Source organism: Juglans regia, chromosome 16, assembly GCF_001411555.2.
Source record: "Juglans regia cultivar Chandler chromosome 16, Walnut 2.0, whole genome shotgun sequence".
In the NCBI taxonomy this organism is placed as follows: domain Eukaryota; kingdom Viridiplantae; phylum Streptophyta; class Magnoliopsida; order Fagales; family Juglandaceae; genus Juglans; species Juglans regia.
In genome coordinates this window covers 664432-671826 of record NC_049916.1, presented here as the reverse complement: position 1 = coordinate 671826, position 7395 = coordinate 664432, and the positions used below count along the sequence as shown (strand labels likewise).

The window sequence follows — 7395 nt, the reverse complement described above, 5'->3', positions numbered from 1 at the left end:
CACAAAAGTGTGAAAATAAGCGCAAAGTAAATAAATAACATGCGAGACAGGTATTGTTCGTACATAAATAGATAATCCCAAAATCCATCAGTTGTTTGGAGGCCTGTACTGTTGCATAAGCTGCTGCATTTGGAGTTGCATCTGTCTTCTGAACTCTTCTTGTTGTTCTTCATGTTGTTTGAGGCGCATCTCCATATCTGCTTGTTTTGCCAATTGAGCCTCTAACTCATGCTGTCTTGCAGTCAATTCTTCGATTCTGGAATTCGCATTCTCTAGCGCTATAGAAGTCATAGATGCATTCCCAGAAGAAGAGGAAGAGGGACCAGGCTTTACACAACGACCCAAACCCCTCAAATATCCTGAACGTTGACCCAGGACTTGTGTAAAAATCTCAATATCACTTGTTGAGGAATTTTGATCTGACGCAGATTCAGCACGTAGGGCAACCATTTTATCCTAGCCATATATAAGATAAAGAATTAATATCGTCATAAATATTCTAATATATTTAATTCAAACAGGTTATAAAACTTACATAATTTTCACGGGCATCAGGATGAGTCCACTCTCCATTACGATCAGTGTGCGATGCAGCATATAATTTTGTCAGATCATAATTAGTATCTGAATCTTGCTACAATAAATGTGTTAAAGATATAAAGTCATTATGATGAGTCCAAATAATTAACTATATCCAATAAAAAAAATAGCAATACCAATTTCTGAGAAAGACGATGGAAAGATCTTGAGCCTGCATGATGATTAATCTTCAATTTTGATCTATTTGTTTTGTTTATAGAACTTCGCTCCTGCAAAGAAATTGAAAATATTATGAAGCGAAATGACAGATATGACAAGTAAAATAATTAAATTTCATTATACCTGATATGATGGATCCTCAAACATGTCACAAAGTTTTTCCCACTCAGAAGGTCGGACATCCTGGAAAGGATGTTGGCGTGCATCTTCCTTCTTCTCAAACTTATTATAATGCTCATGACACCTCGCCTTATATTTGCGGAATGCATTACCCATAAGCTCTTCCACAGTCTTACGCTCCTCTCTCCGACCAAAATTTAATTCGAAATCATCCTTAAAAAAATAGTCACAAACACATTATCATTTATAATATTCTAAATTTAAGTAAAGTATAGGAATTTATTCTACTAAATCAATATTTTAAATATTACCAAACAACGCTTCTTGATAAGCTCTTTAACATCTTGGGGGACTTTCTTCCATGAAGTCGTTGCCAAAGGTGCGTAAGTTCGTGTAAGAGCACCCACATGTGATGCAAGCCAAGCTGCTGGTTGTCCTTCGCCCCCAGTATGTTCGTCAGGAATGTTAACCTTGATCTTACCCACCTTCCGATATTTTTCCAACGTCACCCCTCTAGTGGTGCCTCGACCTTGACGAGATTGTACTGTAGATTCTATAAAATATAACATTGTAATCAATTGCATTTATATTTCTATTACAGGACCTTAATTAATAACTTTTATGAGTATTAAATTTTTACCTTGTTCTGTAGAATCAATCTCTAATGGTGAGTCTGAAGGAGAGCTAGGAACAGGTGGAGATGGGTTGCGAACTTCCTTCCTCTTTGGCGGCATAATTTTAAACTACTGATACATTCAATAAGTAAAATATTTGTCATCAAGTGGAATGTTAACACTTAATTGGTCAATCAGAATCTGTATCAGTTTCATTTGACAATTCGCTCTCATCATCTGTAGATACTTCAGATGATTCAACATTTTCCTCAACTGTCGTATCAACAATTTCAGCCTCAATATATTCTCTATTTAATGGAATCATCTCATACTGGCTCAAATCCACAAACAAATTTATCGCGGGTTGACTCTCTTGGTATGCTTCTTGAGTAGAAGAGTCATCTTCTTCTTCATCTTGTCCTTCCACCTGAGGGATAACATCATATATATTTCTTGGAGAATATTTTTGAACTACTCGCCATTGATTTCCTAACTTCGGGTCATCTAAGTAGAATATTTGAGATGCTTGAGAAGCCAAAATAAAAGGATCATCTTCATACCATTTTTTTGATGTATTAACACTCAAAAAATATTCATCATCACGGACTCCAGTACGAGGATTGCTTAAATCCCACCAATCACACTTAAACAGATACACCGCAAGCTCTCCCAAATATTTCATTCCAATTATATCGACAATAACCCCATAGAAATCAATATTTTCTCCATCATGACTTCCTTCGACTAGGACACCACTATTTTGGGTTTTCCTATAACAATCTCGATCCAGTGTGTGATACCTACTTCCCCGAGAAATACATGCAGAATATCGAGCAGCGCGTCTCGATGGGCCACGCGCCAATGCATACAGTTCATCAGATATATCATTTGGATTATTCGCATGCAATTGTACAACCTACATATTGAGTAAAGCATATACTATATCAAAGTTGAAATTAATATTTTTTCATTTGTTATTGAGTAACGCATATGTAATTTCATTACCCGTTCTTCAAACCATCTCGGGAACTCCTCTTCATGTTTCTGGTTTATATCATTTACTCCTAGTTCCTTGAGCACGTTAATATGATCACTGAAATTGATGATTACCACAAATATATTATATTTTGTATTTTTTCCCTGACGTAATGAGGCAATTTAAATTAAGAAAAAGTTATAACTTACTTCAAGTAGTTCTCTATCTCAGGGCAATTGTTCAGCACGTACTACTGAGCTTTCTCGAACTCTCTTCCACACAAGTCATAACCACGCACTGCACCAATTGGACGAACTTGTTGGGAAAACACAGAATATATAGTCCGTTGTCTTGCTCGGTCAACGTCAAAGTTTCTTTCTGGCCGATCAAACCGAGTGTCAACTCCGTGGAAATATTTGGAACAGAAAGTATGCCACTCATCGTCAATATATGCTTCTGCAATTGATCCTTCTGGACGGGCCTTGTTACCCACTGTACGTTTCAACTTTCCAAGAAATCGTTCAATGGGATACATCCATCTATATTGAACTGGTCCTGCAAGTCGAGCCTCACGTGGCAAATGAACGGCTAGGTGAACCATGACATCGAAGAATGACGGTGGGTAAATACTTTCTAGCTTACACAATATTATGACAATTTCTCGTTCCATTCGATCCAAAGCTTCTACATTCAACGTCCTCGCACATAAGTCTTTAAAAAATGCACCCAACTCAGTCAAAGCCACACGCACATCTCTGGTCAAGTACCCACGGATACCAATAGGCAAGATACGCTGTAAGAAAACATGACAATCATGACTTTTTAATCCAGTTATTTTCCAATCATTTGTTCTCACACACCTTGTTAGATTCGAGGCATAACCGTCCGGTAATTTGATCTTCATTAGCCACTCACAAAATGTAACCCTTTCATTCCTTGACAATGTATACCACCCAATCGGCATGTAGACAGACGAACCATTTTCTTGCAACTGCATTTCCCGTCTTATTCCCAACCGCTTCAAATCCTTCCTTGAGTTTATTGTATCCTTTGTTTTTCCTTCAATTGACATCAATGTTCCCAATACGGATTCGCAAATATTTTTTTCAATATGCATAACATCAAGGCTATGTCGCAATTTTAACTTCGACCAGTACGGGAGTTCGAAAAATATACTCTTCTTTGTCCAATTCAACTCATTCGTAGCTCGTTTTCTCTTTCGTTGTTTTTTACCAAATTCATTACAACCAACATCTATAAATTGTGCAAGTACATCTTCGCCAGACAAATATGGTGGAGGTTGGCCCCATTCAACAGTTCCATCAAACATTCTAGAATTTCCACGCCATATATGGTCACCAGGTAAAAATCGACGATGACCCATGAAACATAATTTCCTCCCGTACGTAAGCCATTCAGATTTGGTATATTTGTTACAAGTTGGACATGCCATTTTCCCCTTAGTACTCCAACCTGACAAATTCCCATAAGCTGGAAAATCATTTATTGTCCACAACACCGCAGCATGCATCTTGAACGACTTGCCTGTTGACGAATCAAATGTGACAACCCCATTCTCCCACAAATCTTTCAATTCTGCAATCAATGGCTGTAAGTGTATGTCTATATCATTTCCCGGTGACCTCGGACCTGGGATGAGCAAACTCATCATGAAATATGGATTTTTCATACACTTCCAAGGTGGTAAATTATACGGCATAAGTACAACTGGCCAAGTACTATGACAAGTACTCATGTTCCCAAAAGGATTAAATCCATCTGTTGCCAACCCAAGTCTTACGTTACGCGGTTCTTCAGCAAACCATGGGTGTTCCTGATCAAATTCCTTCCACACCTGGGAGTCAGCAGGATGTGACAAAATATTCTCGTTCCTTACTCTATCTGATGAGTGCCATGTCATATCTACAGCCGTTGCGCGTGACATAAATAATCGTTGTAATCTAGGTATCAATGGAAAGTGGCGGACGACCTTTTGCGGAACATTTGCCTTGTCCGATGTCCATCTTGACTCGTGGCATATAGGACACTCGTTCAACTGCTCATTCTCTCGCCAAAATAATATGCAGTCATTCGTACATGCATGTATTACGTTGTAATCAAATCCGAGTCCTCGTTTCAACTTTTTTGCTTCATAGAAGTTACGAGGTAAAGTATTGTCTGTCGGCAGTGCCTCTTTAAACAGCTCAAGTAACATATTGACTGCCTTAATAGATAATCGACACATTGATTTTATGTGAAGCAATCTTACGGTAAACGACAACTTACTATGTCTTCAGCATCCTGGATATAGCTCACGCTGTGAATCATTCCACAAGCGTGCAAAAGTGTTATGGTCCCCATCATTTGAGCTTAATGTGTCCGTGTCACCTTCATCCACAAACATTCCCGCACCGATGTCACCTAACATTTCCTCCATATCCTCATCGTAATCATCTCCAACAATCTCTGGTTGTACATCTTCATCGATCTCTTCTTCTTCATGTGGAGCCTCAAATGAAGTTGGATATGGTTCGCCGTGTAAGACCCAATCAGTATAACCCTTATCAATACCTTTGACAAACAGATGTTCTCTCACCAAGTCTATCTTATGAGAACGCAAATTCCTGCATTCTCTGCATGGGCATCTGATACGCCCATCACTATCACATGTACCCAATGCAAACTCCAAGAATTTCTTAACACCTTCAGCATATACATTGTAATTCTGACCCAATCGATGGTAACTCTCATCCAACTCTTATCCATGCCGACTATATTCATTACAAACAATATTGTAATGCATCAGCAAACATCCATATATCATGTACCAATTAATGAGTATGCCACCTTTCACCGGGTAGTTGGTCCTATCCCGTTCGGGATTGTAAGATCATAGTCGCCAACCTATGATCTATTATCTGTCACGTCCAACAAAATTTCGGCAGCATCTCCCCATAGTTCTCCAAATATGCTCGTTTCGTTGTGTGCACTGACGATTAACACATCGTTGCACCATCAACGAAACTGCATATCCAGAGAACAATGGATGAAATGTCAACCTCATAATGTTGGACGACAACAGATATAGTTCTATAGTTTGCGAGAATGATCTTACAATCCCAAACTGTCCACTCTGAACAATTCAAGAGTTATCAATCAAGCATTCATCCGAATTGATAACTCTCGAACGGGTCTAAGGTTTATTTTGATGAACAAAAAATACAAAATATGGTAATATATGTCAAACAATAACAACATATTATTTACACAACAATACAACAAAAACATAATTAGTAGGTATTATTTCAATATTTATTCCAGATTTTAATTTAAATATTAGTTTTACATGTTTATAATTAAGTATTTTAATTTAAAGATTTAGTAGTATCTTAATTTGAATATTAAAAGTTATTAATTTATCTTGAATTATTTAAGTATTATTAAATCTTAACTATTTCTATTTTAATTTAAAGATTTAGTAGTATTTTAATTTGAATATTAATTTTATTAATTTATCTTGAAGTATTTAAGTAGTATTAAATCTTAACTATTTCTATTTTAATTTAAAGATTTAGTAGTATTTTAATTTGAATATTAATTTTATTAATTTATCTTGAAGTATTTAAGTATTATTAAATCTTAACTATTTAAGTATTATTAAATCTACCAAAATTTATATTTCATTTTAAAATTTTAGTAGTGTTTTAATTTGAATAATAATTTTATTTATCTAGAATTAACAATATTAAATGGTAGTAGTACATATAATTTACACAACTATCCCAAACTATTTGTATTATGTATATGAAATTTCATTACACGTTCGAACGATGATGCCCTATGTTCGAACAAAATTAATACGTTCGAACGGTAATCCTAATCCGTTCGAACGTATTCGTTCCAGATTCCAGTCGTCTTCAACAACGCCGAAAACTCCATTAATTACAAACTCTAACAAATACAAACACCAATTTCAAAGCATACAACTTTCTAACATTGCAAAATATTAAGTTCAAATCATACATTTCTATTTTAAAAGAAATACCTGACAAATTGAAGATGAAAATGAAATAATCCGAGAATAATCTGAAAATAATCACAAACTATCCTACACATATTAATCCGAGAATAATGGAGTGAGATGAACAATTTTTTGAGCTTAAGGGCTAGTTTGAGAAAGAATACCTCTAATATGCGAAGGGTAATCTTCAGAGCACGGAGCGACAGCGCGGAGAGAAAGGAAATTGTGAGGTTCTGTCGTGTTTTTGAAGAACATTTCATGTTCGAACGGTTATTTACTAACCGTTCGAATGTGAAAATATTAAGCGGGAGACAATTCCCTCCTAATTTTCACGTTCGAACGTATAAAAAGTATGTTCGAACGTTATTGAATTATTCCCGCTCGAAAATTTATCGTTCGAATGTTAATTTCTAACTGTTCAAACGGTATTACAAAGTTTTATTTTTTTTTTTTTCATTATAATGTTGAATAAAAAAACAACATTAATATATGTAGACATATTAGATGATACTATATTTTAATTGGCGGGATATTTTCCCACCACTGCAATAATCCGTTCGAACTATAAAAAATTACGTTCGAACGGTAATCCAGCTGTCTTTAATTGGCGGGATGTTTTCCCGCCATTTCCCTTGTCCGTTCGAATGTCTTATTTTACGTTCAAACGTTAACATATGTGTTCGAACTGTTTATGAGTACCGTTCGAACACATATCCTTTATGATTAAATATAACTTTTTTCATCATTAAATGAAAAGTACTATAACATCATATGAATTAGTTATATATACTATCATATATAATGTAATATATACTATCATATATATGGTAATCTATACTAATTATATAGTATATATAGTAATATATATTATCATATATATAGTGACCTATACTATCATATATATT

At 35.5% G+C, this 7395-nt stretch overlaps 1 long non-coding RNA gene across 1 annotated transcript in view; it reads right to left on the bottom strand.

Annotated features, from left to right (window-relative positions):
* Positions 1 to 245: 245 nt before the first annotated feature.
* LOC118344894 overlaps positions 246 to 7395 on the bottom strand; it is an 8939-nt gene continuing 1789 nt past the window's right edge. Inside the window, exon 3 of the long non-coding RNA XR_004798621.1 lies at positions 246 to 256. This is a non-coding gene — a long non-coding RNA (uncharacterized LOC118344894). The remainder of the gene's footprint in view (positions 257 to 7395) is intronic.